General features: G+C 47.2%; 1 protein-coding gene across 8 annotated transcripts in view; it reads right to left on the bottom strand.

Annotated features, from left to right (window-relative positions):
- The window catches only part of LOC134227108 (cadherin-87A), a 1,007,180-nt gene that overhangs the window by 253,784 nt on the left and 735,724 nt on the right, over positions 1–17,672 (bottom strand). The gene's annotated exons all lie outside the window — the stretch shown is intronic.

The following is a 17,672-nucleotide window of genomic DNA, read 5'->3' as shown; positions in this document are numbered from 1 at the left end:
CAGTTCATCAAAAATTTCCAATCAGACCGAACCTTTAGGGTCCTGGTAGGAAACCAAACATCAAGAGCAACCAAGGAAGAAACCGGGGTCCCCAGGGCTCAGTAATTGCCGTCACCATCTTCCTCATCGCGATGGAAGGCGTCTTCGATCGACTACCGAAAGGGATATACATCCTGGTGTACGCTGACGATGTCCTGCTGGTGGTTACAGGAAAGCACCCCAAGGCTACGCGGCGGAAACTACAAGCGGCCGTCAACGACGTAGCCAAATGGGCCCAATCAGCTGGCTACGGTATGTCTGCGGGTAAGTGTTCCCGAACCCATATATGCAGCATCAACCATCGACCTCCAACCCAACCCATCGCCATCGACAAAATCCCCATCCCTACCAAGAAAACCTGCAAGATCCTCGGTGTCACAGTGGACAGGAAACTCAATTTCAGTGACCACTGCAACCGAGTACAAGGTGAATGTGCATCCAGAATCAACATCGTAAAGAGCATTTCAAAAAGAAAATCTAGGAGCGACCGCCCATCGCGGCTCCGAGTAGCGAATGCAATCATCTGCAGCCGACTCCTCTACGGCATCGAGCTGAGCAGCCTCAACCTTGACAACCTCATCGCCCTGCTAGGGCCAACATATAACAGGACCATCCGGATAGTCTCCGGACTCCGGGAAAGGTACCAGAAACACGACATCCGATTCACGGACGGGTCAAAGGCTGCCGGCAGAGTCGGCATCGGAATTCACTCCTCCACCCTCGATGAATCGTATCGACTGTCGGACCATTGCACGGTATACTCAGCTGAAGCAGCCGCAATCTTTAGGGCCATGGCTATACCCAGCACACTGCCGATCCTCATCGTTTCGGACTCGGCTAGTGTCCTAACAGCCCTGGCGTCATCAGCCAGCAAGCATCCATGGATCCAAGCGATCGAATCAGTAGCCAACCGCAACACCACGCTCCTCTGGGTACCCGGCCACGCAGGAATACCCGGCAACGAATATGCAGACGCACTGGCCAATCTCGGAAGAACCGACGGCTTTATGAGCAGAGAAGTCCCGGCAGCGGACGCCAAACTGTGGGTAAAAACAGAAATCGCCACAGCATGGGCAAATGACTGGCGACGGCAGAGAAACTTCTGTCGCATGCTGAAGAACTCGACCCTACCAGACAACGACAGCGACAACCGTCGCGAGCAAGTGGTGCTCTCCAGGCTGAGAACGGGCCACACCAACGTCACCCATAACTTTGGTGGCACCAGCTTACATAACAGATGCGAGGAGTGTGATTGCACTCTGAACATCAACCACATCTTCGGCACATGCCCGATCTACCACACAGCCCGCACCAACAACAACATCTCCAATGCCTACTCGGCCCTGCAAAACAACCCGCTGGACGAGAGGAACACAATCAACTTCCTCAAAGACGCCTACCTCTACACTAGAATATAATAGAAAACCTGGCATCACACCACGACAACCCAACGAATGAAGACCCCCGCATCGAAACTGGACTATTCTCAAGAAACCACGGAACACGACCTGAACCCCTCGAAAATAAACCGACCCGGCAACGAAATTGGACTACTCTCTCAAAAAATGGAACACAAATTGAATTAACCCTGGAACCCCAATAGACCCCGCAACGACAATGGACACCCTCCGGAATACGCGCCATCCATGATGGAACACTGAAGATCTCCTTTTTTATTAAAAACAACAACTAGAATAACAAATTTGTAAAAATGATATGTATATTTATATATTTTTTCTGATACCAGAGGTGAGCCAGCCAAGGGCTGGAAACCTCTTAAATAAAGACGATAATAATAATAATTCTGGAAACGTTTCTTCTTGCACTAGACGTACGAGGACCATTTTGGCCTTGTTTATCTCCCGCGCTGTCAAAAATTCGGAAGTTTGATCTTCGACAGTTAGACAATCTAAAGCATCGTGCCACTATTCTGACTGGCAGTGTCGATCGCACGGAAAATATTGGCTTGAGTTGTAGTTCGAGATCCACTCCCATTGGCGTAGCCTCTGAAGACTCAGTCACCCACTTGGAGTGAGATTGCTTCAATCAGGCCGGTCCATTTTTCCATAAGTTGTTTTGCAAGAAATCATCGACTTGAACTCCTCCAGCCACCAAATCGGCAGGATTTTCTTTACCAGCAACATGCTTCCATGGGTTCCCGTATGTTGTTGTCTGAATCGTGTAAACGCGATTAGCTATGAAAGTTTTCCAGGTATTCGGTGGAGCCTTCAACCAATGTAATACGACCATAAAATCTGACCAGAAAAATGACCGAAGCTTATCTAGTGCGAGGGCCTTTACCACGGTTTGGTATAGAAGTGCCGCTTCTCTGCGAATATATAAGAAAGCCCCATAGGCGAGATCAGGTCCATCAACGAATCCCGCGATGAAGGCAAATCGGGGAATATTTAATTCGGTCAGTTTAGATAGGTGACGATGAAATTCCTTCCTTTTCTGGAACCGGGGCATCCCATCCAGACTGTAGTGGCGCCAGCTCTTGCATCATTATTTTCGCAGTCATCACCATGGGAGAATTCAATCCGAGCGGATCAAACAGCATCGCTATTTCAGACAAAATACGCCGTCTAGTCCAATCAATCCATCGTCGCGAACGTTGAATAGGAAACGCAGGTGGACCGCTCTTGGTTCCCATGTAATGCCTAAAGCTTTGATTTTTTCGTTAGGTCTTCCGATAGAACTATCACACCCGATACGTTTGCAGCACCTCCAATATAATCATCAACGTAGAAATCTTTCTTCACTGCTGCAGTGGCAGGAGAGTTACCCAAACTTTCATCGACGGCTAACTGTTGTACCGCACGGGCTACCAGCGTTAGCAGCTCGTAGACTCCAATTGGCTTATTCTCGTTGAACCGGAAGAATATTCTCAGACAGAGAGAATCGTCTGTATTGTGGAGAACCTGCCTGTACATTTTTCCTACATCCCCCACAAGAGCCACTGCATGTTTTCGGAAGCGAACAAGAACACGGAGTAGTTCATCCTGAACTTCCGGTCCCTTCGACAGAACATCGTTGATGGAATAGCCACTGCTGGAGCACGCTGAAGCATTAAAAACGACGCGCTACTTTGTTGTTGTGCTCGATTCCTTGAGAACTGCCCAGTGGTGAGAAAAGTAAAAGACCGTTCGTTGAGTTCTTCCTTCTATTCCGTTAGCCTCGTTTTGCTTCTCCTCGTCCGTTAACTTGCGCATGTGACCCATTTCGGTACCTTTCCAGCGCTGCAGTGCTTGACTCTCCCTACATTCGATCGAAACTTGGTTGCTTTGGTAACTGAACAACTTATCTCACATCATCCGCTCTGGACTTTGAAGTCCTTCTCGCAGTCTTGCTCCTTCTTGGATCATGCTGGTTGCTCTCTGTAACTTTCCACCATCCAGAGTCTCTCCAGCATTTCTTCCAGACTGACGGCGGTAGTTACTGTACAGCATTTTACCGAGCTCTTTTGTTGTAGGCTTGCATCCTTCTGAGACACGATCCATCCGAACACAGAATCTACAAGAATTGGCAGCTGTGGATCCAAAGTTACTCGTTGTATTAACGATCCGGGTAAGTCTTTTGCTGTTGACGAAATCCAATCTCTTCTTAAGTCCGAAACTTTGAAACTTGGCACACCCAACCAGCTGCTCGCCGAAACATTGACCCAATGGATCACTTCTTCCGCTCTCCATCGAAGTATGAGCCGAAGTATGAGTCTCTCGCTTCATCTGGACCTTTGACTGTCTACTGTTAACCTTGCCAGTATTGGACTGCACGGCTTCCAGAACCCTCGTTCTCTTCTCTAAACGCCACGAATGTTGGCTCCCTCAGTGATGCTGCATGATCCTCTCACATAGGAAGCAGCAAAAACGATCCGAAGAAAGATTCCAAGCCCCTCTACTGGCATCAATAGACCTAAGCGAGAAGCTACCGTCAAACGCCGTCAACCTTTCGAGAGAAAACGCGCGCTTAGGTTAGCAGAAATGAACTGCACCTTGGAGGTCATACTAATGCAAAGGCGGGCATAGAAAGCTTTCAATTAATAACTAAATAAATGCTACATTACTAAGTTGAAGAGCAGACCAAGTTCAAGTTGGAATGTAGTGCTATGGACGAAGAAGCCCTGTGAAACACCCCCCGGCGTCCGGGGAAAGACAGAAGTGGAACGCCTTTTCCCTCTGTAAGCAAATTGTCAAGTGCAAAGTACCAAGCCGCTGCTACTCCGGAGGACTCCGAGGGAGTCAAGCGTTTCCCGTTAGGTGTACTCGCGACGCTTAGCTTTTTTCCGACGGACGACTCGGGAGCCAACTTTGAAAAGCAGCATGTCAATCATAGAGTTTAACTGCCCGTCCGTTAGAACGACCGACGCTGTGAGTAACGCTAGCCTTCCTAGGCATCCCGAAAACTTTTTCCCGGGAAGTAAGTCATACCCCTTCAGGCCGCCTTCCGGGCACCCAACAGACACAGCGTCCTAGGCATCCCAGGCACTTCAACCTGGGTTGTAAGTCCTACATCTTCCAGCATCTTTATCCAGCTCCTACTCTCGGCCACATTTGACCGCACAAGACAAGAATCTCTCCTCGATCACAGCACCCCTGCGGATACATCCGAGGGACATGATCTCAACACACAACCTGACTTCTTCCCACCTGACCAGCACAACTGGACAGGTACGTCGAACGCATCGCCCCTACCTTCCATCGAATCATATCAAGGTAGCCTGCTTGTTCATTTTCCGACCCCCACACTTCCATTGGAGGTCAACTGCTGTCTCCAGTGCAACATCAACGGCTTCTGGAATAACCCTTCCCAATCTGGAGCTGTCAACGCACGACAGCCCACCGTGGATCATTGGCCTGCAGGAAGTCAACCGGGTCACTACAAAGAAAAGCACTATGAATGCAGGGCAATAATATTATTATTTTTATTTAATCAGACTAAGGCCGAAGTGGCCTGTGCGGTATATAAGAGTCTTCTCCATTCGGCTCGGTCCATGGCTACACGTCGCCAACCACGCAGTCTACGGAGGGTCCGCAAGTCATCTTCCACCTGATCGATCCACCTTGCCCGCTGCGCACCTCGCCTTCTTGTGCCCGTCGGATCGTTGTCGAGAACCATTTTCACCGGGTTACTGTCCGACATTCTGGCTACGTGCCCGGCCCATCGCAGTCGTCCGATTTTCGCGGTGTGAACGATGGATGGTTCTCCCAACAGCTGATGCAATTCGTGGTTCATTCGCCTCCTCCACGTACCGTCCGCCATCTGGCCCACCATAGATGGTACGCAGCACTTTCCTTTCGAAAACTCCAAGTGCGCGTTGGTCCTCCACGAGCATCGTCCAGGTCTCGTGTCCGTAGAGGACTACCGGTCTAATTAGCGTTTTGTAGATTGTCAGTTTGGTACGGCGGCGAACTCTATTCGATCGGAGCGTCTTGCGGAGTCCAAAGTACGTACGATTTCCAGCCACTATGCGTCTCCGAATTTCTCTGCTGGTGTCATTTTCGGCAGTCACCAGTTAGCCCAAGTACACAAATTCTTCTACCACCTCGATTTCGTCACCACCGATGCAAACTCGCGGTGGGTGGCTCACATTGTCTTCTCTTGAACCTCTTCCTATCATGTACTTCGTCTTCGACGTGTTGATGACTAGTCCGATCCGCTTAGCTTCGCTCTGTCTGATGTAAGCTTCCTCCATCTTCTCGAAGTTACGTGCCATAATGTCAATGTCGTCGGCGAAGCCAAATAGCTGGACGGACTTATTGAAAATCGTACCACTCGTGTCAATCCCTGCTCTTCGTATTACCCCTTCCAAAGCGATGTTGAATAGCAAACACGAAAGACCATCACCTTGCCGTAACCCCTGCGGGTTTCGAAGGGACTCGAGAATGCCCTGAAACTCGAACTACGCACATCACCCGATCCATCGTCGCTTTGATCAACCGTATCAGTTTATCCGGAAAACCGTGTTCGTGCATTAGCTGCCATAGCTGGTCCCGATCGATTGTATCATATGCGGCTTTGAAGTCGATGAATAGATGATGTGTGGGCACGTTGTATTCGCGGCATTTCTGCAGTACTTGGCGAATGGCGAACACCTGGTCCGTGGTGGAGCGTTCGCCCATAAAACCCGCCTGGTACTGCCCCACGAACTCCCTTGCAGTTGGTGCTAGTCGACGGCATAAAATTTGGGAGAGTACCTTGTAGACGGCGTTCAGCAATGTGATTGCGCGGTAGTTGCTACAATCCAGCTTATCGCCCTTTTTGTAGATGGGACACATGACACCTTCCATCCACTCCTGCGGCAAAACTTCCTCCTCCCAAATCTTGGTAAAGACCCAGTGCAGCGCTCTAGCCAGTGCCACACCACCGTGTTTAAATAGCTCTCCTGGTAGTTGGTCAACCCCAGGGACTTGGTTGTTCTTCAGCCGGCCAATCTCCTCCAGGATTTCCTGGAGATCCGGAGCCGATAAAATTATGTCCTACGCGCGTTCTCCCAGGTCCATCACCATACCGCCATCTTCGTCTGCCACATCGCCATTCAGGTGTTCTTCGTAGTGCTGGCGCCACCTTCGGATCACCTCACGCTCGTTCGTAAGAAGGTTCCCGTTAATGTCCTTACACATATCAGGCTGTGGCACGTGGCCCTTACGTGAACGGTTTAACTTCTCATAGAACTTTCGTGTGTTATTAGCGCGGTACAGTTGCTCCGTCTCTTCACGGTCTCGATCTTCCTGCTGGCGCTTTTTCCTCCGGAAAATCGAGTTTTGTCTGTTCCGCGCCTGTTTATATCGTGCCTCGTTCGCCCTCGTGCGGTGTTGCAGCAATCTCGCCCATGCTGCATTCTTCTCTTCCACTAACTGCTCACATTTGCCGTCATACCAGTCGTTTCTCTGATCCAGGGGCACCGTGCCAAGTGCAGCGGTTTGCGGTGCTACCAATGGCGGATCGAATATCTCCAGCCATCTTCAAGAGACGCTGCGCCCTAGCTGCTCTTCCGTTGGAAGTGCCACTTCCAGCTGTTGCGCGTATTCTTGGGCTAGTCTACCATCTTGTAGCCGCCCAATGTTAAGCCGCGGCGTCCGACTTCGACGCGTGTTGTACACCGTCGAGAGTTTTGAGCGCAGGCATACTGCAACGAGGTAGTGGTCGGATTCAATATTCGCACTGCGGTAAGTGCGGACGTTCGTGATGTCGGAGAAGAATTTACCGTCGATTAGAACGTGGTCGATTTGGTTTTCCAATTCTTGGTGCCCACTTTTCCACACTTTCTGTCCTGTCCAGCAAATCTCCTGCAGTGCCATGACGTCGTAGTTGCGGGATGTAATTCATCGTAGATCATCCTGTCGCAACCTGCGAAACCTAGCGACTTGCAGTTCCATGTTCCAAGCTTCCAATCGTGATCCTTTATTCGTCGCCTAGGTCTTTGCCGATTATATCGAGTCGCATTATCTCTTATATTGTTCGTAATGATTGGTTTTACAGGCGGCTTATTGGGCTCGCGCAAACCTTCTGTCTCGTCGGAGGACCGTCGTGTCAGGGCTGTTTAGCGTCCCACCTTAACAGCAGGACTTGGGCTTGTGTCAAAGCGGCACACGGTCACTTTGGTGGGGCCTACTTGCGGATACATGCAGCTTTTTATAGAGGTTTAACAGGGCCACTGTCAAACCCCACCACATCCTAGGCAAGCCCCACAACTCGCAGATGGCCTGGGGAGGGATCGTCAAGCCCTTGGACATAGTCCCTGCTGCCCTCAGCAGGTCAATAATATTTGAAGCCAAGAGGAAACAGTGGAAGGACTTCCTCGATTCAGTCAGCCCGGCTCAATCCGCAGCCGAACTCTGGGGGAAAGTAAACGCGCTTAGTGGCAAGCGAAGGTCTTCCTCCATCCACCTCGATACACCTGGTAGTAGTACCATTACCGATCCCACCGAAGTAGCCAACACGCTTGGAGAGTACTTTGCCGGGCTAGCGTCGGTGAACGGCTACTCCACCGAATTCCAGTGGACAATCACTGGTAGCGCTCCATCCCTAACAACATTCATGGTCCCCCGGGATTTACAAAATTCTGGCTTCAATCTACCGTTTTCGCCCTCTCCAGCAGCAATGGGAAATCCTCCGGTCCCAACGAGATAGGGTATCCTTTGCTCAAAAAGCTACCGCCTTCTGCCAAGATTCGGTTCCTAGAGTTGGTCAACCAAATGTGGGCTGACCAAATCTTCCCGGGACAGTGGGGAAAAAGTTTGGTCATCCCCATTCCTACGAATAGCATCTCCTCCCCGGATGTCACTATGTACAGGCCCATTTCGCTAGCCTCTTGTGAGTCCAAGGTCGTCGAGAGATTAGTGAACTGGCGGCTGCGCGACAAACTAGAACCAGAAGGTAGACTCGGGTACGGGCACGTACTTTGCAAACCTGGGTGACGTTTTGCAGGACGCTTACAACGAGAGCAAACACGCCGACCTGGTATCTCTGGATATCTCCAAGGCCTTCAACAGGACTTGGACCCCCTTCGTCCTTCAACAATTGAGCGAGTGGGGATTTTCCGGCAACATCCTTGCGTTTGTTAGGATTTCCTTATAGGGCGCTCTTTTAAAGTTCTAATCGAGAACGAGGTTTCGAGAACTTTTCTGGAGGCAACTGGGGTACCCCAAGGTTCCGTTCTGACTGTGACGCTGTTCCTTATCGTCATGAATGGCGTGTTCTGTTCACTTACACCGAACAATACAATACATCTTAGTCTATGCCGACAATATATTGCTGATCATTGTTGGCGACACTCCAGGTCTCACGCGGATAAGAACACAATCCGTCATCAGGTCCATCCTTCGCTGGGCCAGCTCTGTGGGCTTTACTATGACCGCCAGTGAGTGCGTCAGAGGACATGTCTGCCGTTGGAGGTACCAGTTGTCCTGACCAAACGCCAAATTGGGAGAACATCCCATTCCAAACAATAAAATTGTAAATGTTCTTGGAGTGTCAATCGACCAGAGCCTCTCATATTTACCGCGAAGTCAAAGTTAATTGTAAGACCAGAGTTAATCTGGTTCGGTTGCTTTCCAAACCGCACCGAACGAATAACAGGATACTCCGGTTAAGAATAGGGCAAGCTATCATTGATAACCGCCTTCTCTACGGCTTGGAACTTACCTGTATCGCCCACCGTAACCTCATTGGAACTCTGTCGCCGATCTTCAACTCATACCTTCGAGCTGCTTCTAGGTTGTTACCCTCTACACCAGCTGAGTCTGCCTGTGCCGAGGCAGGCATTTTGCCGCCGTAACTTCCGGAGAATACAGGATCCATCTCCTTATCGAAGGAGACCGGATTCTTCACGCGATGGCCGGCGTCGGTCTCCCTCCAGTGGAGCGAGTCCACTGGCATGGAGCGAGGAGCTGGAACTCCCCAAAAGCCAACATTAACAGCTCCATAGCTCATAATTTCCGAAGGGGTGACAACTCATTGGCTCTCAGAAGGTCGGTGGCCGAGCTGTTAAACAGAGAATTCAACAACTACGAACACATGTATACGGATGGGTCCGTTTCAAGCCGTGGAGTTGGCTTCGGGTTCACCGAGACGAACATGACTCCCGGACATCTGTACCATCTTCTAGGCCGAAGCAGCTGCGGCTTTCATCGCCGCCACCTACCCATCCAGGAAGCCCTTCCTCGTCCTATCCGACTCTGCTAATGTTATGTCCGCACTTCAGAATGAAACGCCTGATCCCCTGGATCCAAAGCATCCTAGAAAACATGCTCCCGAATTCGACCTTTGCTTGGATTCCGGGGCACTGCGGAGTGCCCACCTCCCAGTGACCAGGCAACCCCGGAACCTCAACCCGGGTTCTATGACCCCTGCTTAACCTCATCTATTGATTTTAATGAGGTCAGCTGGGAGGGCCTCACAATCCCCTATTCCAACATCTTCGCCTAGCCCGCTCCGTCTATCTCCTGGTCGTTTCTTGCAGTACTGTCAGTTTGAAAATGCTGTCATCGAAAACTTCAATGGATTTCTCCAGCTGAATATCAGCGTTCGGATTTTACATTGTGTTCGTCGGATGCCAGGCGTTCTGATTTGTCTAGTTGACTGTCGGATAATCCTGCGGTCAATTTAACACAAGTTTTCGGAAGTATCTCCGTACTAAGCCTACCATTCGACCAGAGGGAATTAGGGGCTAGATTGGCGACTTCTGGGGTATGGTCCTCGCCTTGAGCCTATTTTAGCATCTCCGGAGAGCAGCGCATTTTGTTGCTGGATCAACACTAAATGAATGATTTTCTCTCGCTGCCGTGGATGTGGTAAACCAACTTATTTTCGTGGAGCATAATCGAGGGGTCCGTAAGTATTATGACTTGAAGTCCTTGCTGTTGGACAAAGTGAAGGAGTTCGAGGAACCAGCAGTTCTCAACCAATCAACCCGGAGTCTGGACGCGTCGCATCAACCAACTGGGGAACATGTGCGACTGCCTCGAATCATGCTGCAGACATTCGATGGCAATATTGATGATTGGTTGAGTTTCCGTGACCTGTATACATCGCTTATACATAGGAAAATGGACTTGCCGGAGGTAGAAAAATTTCACTACCTAAAAGGGTGCTTGGCAGGTGAGGCCAAAGCCCTTGTGGATCCGTTGGTGATTACGAGAGCGAACTATCAAATTGCTTGGGACGCTTTAATGAAGCGCTACAACGACAGTAAGCAGCTTAAGCGACGCCAGATTCAGGCACTTTTCAGACTTCCAAAGCTGACTAGGGAGTCAGCGGCTGATTTGCAGTCCCTGCTGGAGAGATTCGAAAGAACTACGCAGACATTGGACCAGCTAGTTCAGCCCGCCGATTACAAGGATCTGCTGCTTCAGGATATATTGTGCGCTCGTTTAGATGCAGCGACACGAAGAAGTTGGGAAGAATTCTCGTCCACCAATCAGGAGGACACTATAAAAGACCTGACCGAGTTCCTGCAACGAAGAGTTAAAGTTTTATCATTCCTACCATCCAAGCATTCCGATTCCAAGGTGGAATATTCTCAAACCAAGAGAAGATTGCCCACTCTTCGCTCCAGTTGCAGTACCGTTCAAAGGTCTAGTGGGTATTGTGCTGCATGTCCGGAAAACCATCTTCTCTACCAGTGCCCGACTTTCCAAGAGATGTCCGTTTCCGATCGTGACAGGTTGTTACAAAGCCAAGCACTTTGCCGCAACTGCTTTAAATGTGAACATCGAGCAATGGAATGCCCCTCTCAATTCTCATGCCGGACCTGCAACATACGTTGATTTGCTTCCAACCATCGTCAAACGGATATGGAAACGGGTCTCCGAGCGCTCGAGCTTCTGCAGTGGGCACTAGTTTTCAATCCAAACACCAACCCAAGTATCATCCAATGTTTCAAACAATCACAAATCGTCGGTACTTCTTGCAACGGCCGTAGTTCTAGTCCAAGGTGTCTGGAGTCTGAAACCAAATTTTATGGAAACTTAACCCAAGAATATGTGTTTAGCTAGTAAGATAAAATGTAGTTTTCTGTCATGCAATAAAGTGTAGTTTGTGTATCAAATGTAATGTGTAGTGAACTGTAAATAAATTATGTGAATGTGAAAAAGTTGCCTTGTTGACAAACCCAAAAAACCGAAACACCGAAGGATCAATAAAAAATAAGCCGCCCAAGTACATACAAAGCTCGTCGTATAGATATCTTCAAAAATATCCCACCAGGGCTCCACCCCAGTACCCCGAATCCCAGTACCCCGAATGCCATTACCCCGAAGGCCACTACCCCGAATGGGACAGTGCCCCGAAAGTTATTACCCCGAATGGGATACTACCCCGAAATCCATTACCCCGAAAGGCAATTACTCCGAAAACATTTAGAATCTATAGTATTCTATTACACCAACATATATCAATGAATCGCAACAGTTTTTAACCAACCAGATATAAACCAACGGTTTTGATTTTTCTTCTAATTAGCTTTAACTGTCATTCCTATCATTATGACCTGAAAAAGTACTATTCTACGAAATGGAGTAAGAGATCCTTTTTCCAACAGAACGCGTTTTCCCGGTATAAGGCGAACAGAGGGATGATGCCTTGTTTTAATGAACGAGTTTGCCCGGTATAAGGCATACAGAGTAAATATGATCTTTTTTTAATAAACGCGTTTGCCCGGTATAATGCAGAAAGGGAGATGATGACTTCTTTAAATGGACGTGTTTGCCCGGTATAAGGCAGATAGAGGAGATGATGCCTTCTTTAACCCTTTGTTACCGACAGGGTACCCAGGTACCTTTTTGTTTTCAAGTGAATTTTTTAGGGTTCTAAACATCGCAGGAAATTGAAACTCCGTGACATCTTCAAACTCGGCAAAATTAAGGTTTGGGTGGTACGAAAATGAAAATCCAGTAAGGGGGGGCTTGGGGAGGGGCTTCTGAATATTTTTACCCCGTAACGTACCGACAGGGTACCCGGGTACCCACGTTTTGGTATGACCATAACTTCGTCAGTTTTCAACCAATTTGGACGATTCCGTTTGCTATGGATTAAGAAATTCATCCTCTATCCGATCCATGTCACACAGGACCGATCCGGATTACCTGGTTACCGGAGTTCCGGATTTGCTAGACCATGTCTCAAAAATGGAGAAGTTGATCTTATAGAATCCAAATGATGATTTCTTGTACCCTGAGCTACCAGTTTCGCAGAAAATTCGAGGATTATGACTTCCCAACGTATTAGGACCACGTGGACATATGGACTCGGAACGGACATCCCGGAATAGGTTCCCGTGGGCCCTATAGTGGCCGCAAATTCACTCCTGGCAATATGGGTATCAAAATTCTTGAAATTATTTCGGGAACATGTTATTCATATAGTTGAAACCATAGGATGGATATGAATCGGAACGGTCATTCTGGAACAGGTTCCCGGAGGGCCCGTAGTGGCCAAAAATTCATTTTGGATAAACCCTAGCAATATGGGTATCAAAATTCTTGGAATTGTTCCGGAAACATGTTTTCCATGTAGTTGAGACCATAGGATGGATATGAACCGGAATGGTCATTCTGGAACAGGTTCCCGGAGGGCCCGTAGTGGTCAAAAACTCATTTAGAATAAACCCTAGCTATATGGGCATCAAAATTCTTGGAATTGTTCCGGAAATATATTTTCCATGAAGTTGAGACCATAGGATGGATATGAACCGGAACGGTCATTCTGGAACAGGTTCCCGGAGGGCCCATAGGGGCCAAAAACTCATTTAGAATAAACCCTGGCAATATGGGTATCAAAATTCTTGGAATTGTTCCGGAAACATGTTTTCCAAGTAGTTGAGACCATAGGATGGATATGAACCGGAACGGTCATTCTGGAACAGGTTCCCGGAGGGCCCGTAGTGACCAAAAACTCATTTAGAATAAAGCCTAGCAATATGGGTATCAAAATTCTTGGAATTGTTCCGGAATCATGTTTTCCATGTAGTTGAGACCATAGGATGGATATGAACCGGAACGGTCATTTTGGAACAGGTTCCCGGAGTGTCCGTAGGGGCCAACAACTCATTTAGAATAAACCCTGGCAATATGGGTATCAAAATTCTTGAAATTGTTTCGGAAACATATTTTCCATGTAGTTGAGACCATAGGATGGATATGAACCGGAACGGTCATTCTGGAACAGGTTCCCGGAGGGCCTAAAGTGACCAATAATTCATTTGGTAGAAACCCTACCAATATGGGTATAAATTCTTGGAATTGTTCTGGAAACATATTTTCCATGTAGTTGACCATAGGATGGATATCAACCGGAACGGTTATTCTGGAATAGGTTCCCCTAGGGTCCGTAGGGGCCAAACACTCATTTAGAATAAACCCTGGCAATATGGGTATCAAAATTTTTGGAATTGTTCCGGAAACATGTTTTCCATGTACTTGAGACCATAGATTGGATATGACCCGGAACGGTCATTCTGGAACAGGTTCAAACCGTTGTCAAACCATCCAATGGTCCAATTACTTATCAGATCATGCTTCCGAAACAATTTCATGAATTTTGATACCCATATTGCCAGGGTTTCTTCAGAATGAGTTTGTGGCCACTTTAGGCCCCACGAGAACCTGTTCCAGGATGACCGGTCCGCTTTTAAACCATCCTATGGTCCAATTACTTATCGGATCATGCTTACGATACAATTTCATGAATTTTCATACTCACCTTGCAGGGGTTTCTTCAAAATGAGTTTGTGGCCACTTTAGGCCCCACGGGAACCTGTTCCAGGATGACCGGTCCGTTGTCAAACTATCCAATGGTCCAATTACGTATCAGATCATGCTTCCGAAACAATTTCATGAATTTTGATACTCATATTGCCAGGGTTTCTTCAAAATGAGTTTGTGGCCACTTTAGGCCCCACGGGAACCTGTTCCAGGATGACCGGTCCGTTGTCAAACTATCCAATGGTCCAATTACGTATCAGATCATGCTTCCGAAACAATTTCATGAATTTTGATACCCATATTGCCAGGGTTTCTTCAGAATGAGTTTGTGGCCACTTTAGGCCCCACGGGAACCTGTTCCAGGATGAGCGGTTCGTTGTCAAACCATCCAATGGTCCAATTACTTATCAGACCATGCTTCCGAAACAATTTCATGAATTTTGATACCCATATTGCCAGGGTTTCTTCAGAATGAGTTTGTGGCCACTTTAGGCCCCGCGGGAACCTATTACAGGATGACCGGTCCGTTGTCAAACCATCCTATGGCCCAATTACTCATCAGATCATGCTTCCGATACAATTTCATGAATTTTGATACCCATATTGCCAGGGTTTCTTCAGAATAATTTTGTGGCCACTTTAGGCCCGACGGGAACCTGTTTCCGGAATAACCGTTCCGGGATCAATGGTGATCAAATTGGTCCTGTAACGTAGTTAAGTTATGATCTTTAAATTTCCAATGAAGTTTATTAGTCATGACGCAAGAAATCTTCATTTGGTTGAATATATATCTTCAATTCACATATACTTTGGGACTTGGCCCTGTTAATCCGGAATTCCGGTTACCATGTAATCCGAATCGGTTCTCTGTAACATGTATCGAATAGCGGGTAAGTTCCTGCATCCGTAGCAACCAAAATCGTCAAAATCGGTGAAAAACTGACAATGTTATGATCATTTTAAGTCCGTGGGTACCCGGGTACCCTGTCGGTAACGTAAGGGTGTTTTTTTGTCGGTAACAAAAGGGTTAAATGGACGCGTTTGCCCGGTATAAGGCAGACAGAAGAGATGATACCTTCTTTAAAAAGACGCGTTTGCCCGGTATAAGGCAGACAGAAGAGATGATACCTTCTTTAAAAAGACGCGTTTGCCCGGTATAAGGCAGACAGAGGAGATAATGCCTTCTTTAAATGGACGGGCTTGCCCGGTATAAGGCAGGCAGAGGAGATGATACGACCTTCAGATGAACGTGCTTATATCTTGATAAGGCACACAGAGGAAATACTGCCTTTTAAAGGAACGTCTGCTCGATAGAAGGGGAAACGAGTTGATGCCTTCTTTAAGTCAACGCAACTTCTCGAAGACGAACAATATCCCTCTCTCTCACTCTCGTACACAAACTCTCACTCACTCACTTCCTCTGTCTTACTAATTATTACTCATTCACCCACTCTCATTCATTCACCCACTTTTACTCACTTAACCACTCTTACTCACTCATCCACTTTTACTCATTCATTTACATTCAATCATTCGCTCTCTCTTTCTCGCTCACTCTTACTCACTCACTCTTACTCGTTTACTATTACTCGCTCACTCACTAACTCTTACTCGCTTACTTATATATTCACTCTTACTCACTCACTCACTCTTACTCAACCATTCACCCCCTCGTCGATTTTGAGATTTAGACCACGCTTCATCCAGAATCCGTTGCTTTTACTACAGCGACCAAGGAACAACTTCTACCTTGTTGCCCTAGTAGCCATTCTGACGTGGACCGCAATTGCCTCCAACTCTCTGCGTTGTGCATGAAAACTTGCTGCATAATCTCCCCCTGCCATTCAGGAATCTTCAAGAGTGCTATACGAAGTGGAACGGGATCTTACGGAGTAAGAATACTTAGTTCCATATTGCATTAAAACAGTTTCAGTTCCAATTATTGTTCATTCATATGATTGAGTAACATTTTTTTCATTGAAATGAAGTATTAACTTGAAATAATGACTAATTCGGGGTACTGGTTCATTCGGGGTAGTGTCCCATTAGGGGTAATGGCATTCGGGGTAGTGATTCATTCGGGGTTGTGGCGTTCGGGGTAGTGGCCTTCGGGGTAATGGCATTATGGGTAATGGAATTATGGGTAGTGTCGTAGAGTCCCCACCAGAGTGTACTAACCCTCAGTGTGAAAATGTGCTAATCTGTACTTAAAGGTACCTTAAAATATGTATACTACCCCTACTTACATAAGCGTGCCATGTCAGTTTTCTTCAACTTGACATATTACTCAAGTTGAAATTATTTTTTGTACAATGAAAATATATCCTTTAAGGTACAAAAAAGGGATTGGAGTAATTTTTTATGAAATTATTTTTAGCTCTTCATAGTACTTTGATGCCTTGAAATTTAAATACATATTCAATTAAATTTAATTACAAATTAACATTTCAAACGAGCTACCTTACCCAGTTACAGCATTGTCCTCATTCAAACAATATGGGACTGGTGAAGTCAAATGTCTCAGAAACCACTACCGCCTGAGACCAACGTCAAAAGCACAGAGCTCTTATGCGGTAAATTACTCTCCCATCATCATCATCATCACACACTATCCCGTCCTGTGTGATAGCCTTCAACATACATCTCGTCTTCGTCAGGGAATAGTTTCCCTGAGTCAGATTCGCTTCTGTGGTTTTATGATAAGTAGATAGGAGATTATGGCCGATAAATCGAGAACTTCGTCGCTGCTCGAAGTTGACGTTCCACCCAATGCTGTCTCGAAGTCAGCCGAGCGACTCCTTCAAACCTAAACGGTTCAAATGGCTACCAAATAACCCTAAATCACCCAGACAAATAACGTATTTCATTGGACGGTTTCAGGAGGTTTACCGCTGCCACCATCATCGTCGTATAATTATCGCATTCTGTGCAAAGCGTTCCCTGAGTGAAAGGTGATTTCACCTTATCTCCATTCCCACGTGAATGCAACGGAATTCGTTTCCATCAGAATGCCAAGAGCACGCACAATATCTACGAATGTTCTCTCCACCATGACGCTCTACGGCAAGACACAATAGCGCAGGCGATAGACTTGGGCAGAGTGATCCTTTGACAATTACCTTATCTCAATTTTAGCAGTGAGATAGGTATATGAGGCGCATCAGTTACCAGTAGCTAGGCTTGCATCAACATTGTTTGGGAAATTGCTTTTGCCCAACGTTTTAAATTCCAATGAATTCAAATCGTACCGGGATGAAATATGAGAACGCATTGCTTATTTCCGAAAGCATTTACATATGGTCCAATGGTAGAGTGGAACAAGAAGTAATAGGCAATCAAGGTCAGGGTTACATCCTACCTTCGGGAGACAATAGATATAAAAACATTCATTCTTGAAGAACATGTATTGCTCATGACTAATTTAAAGTGCGT

The sequence above is a fragment of the Armigeres subalbatus genome, chromosome 1 (genome assembly GCF_024139115.2).
Source record: "Armigeres subalbatus isolate Guangzhou_Male chromosome 1, GZ_Asu_2, whole genome shotgun sequence".
Lineage (NCBI taxonomy): Eukaryota > Metazoa > Arthropoda > Insecta > Diptera > Culicidae > Armigeres > Armigeres subalbatus.
This window is presented reverse-complemented; position numbering and strand designations above follow the sequence as displayed.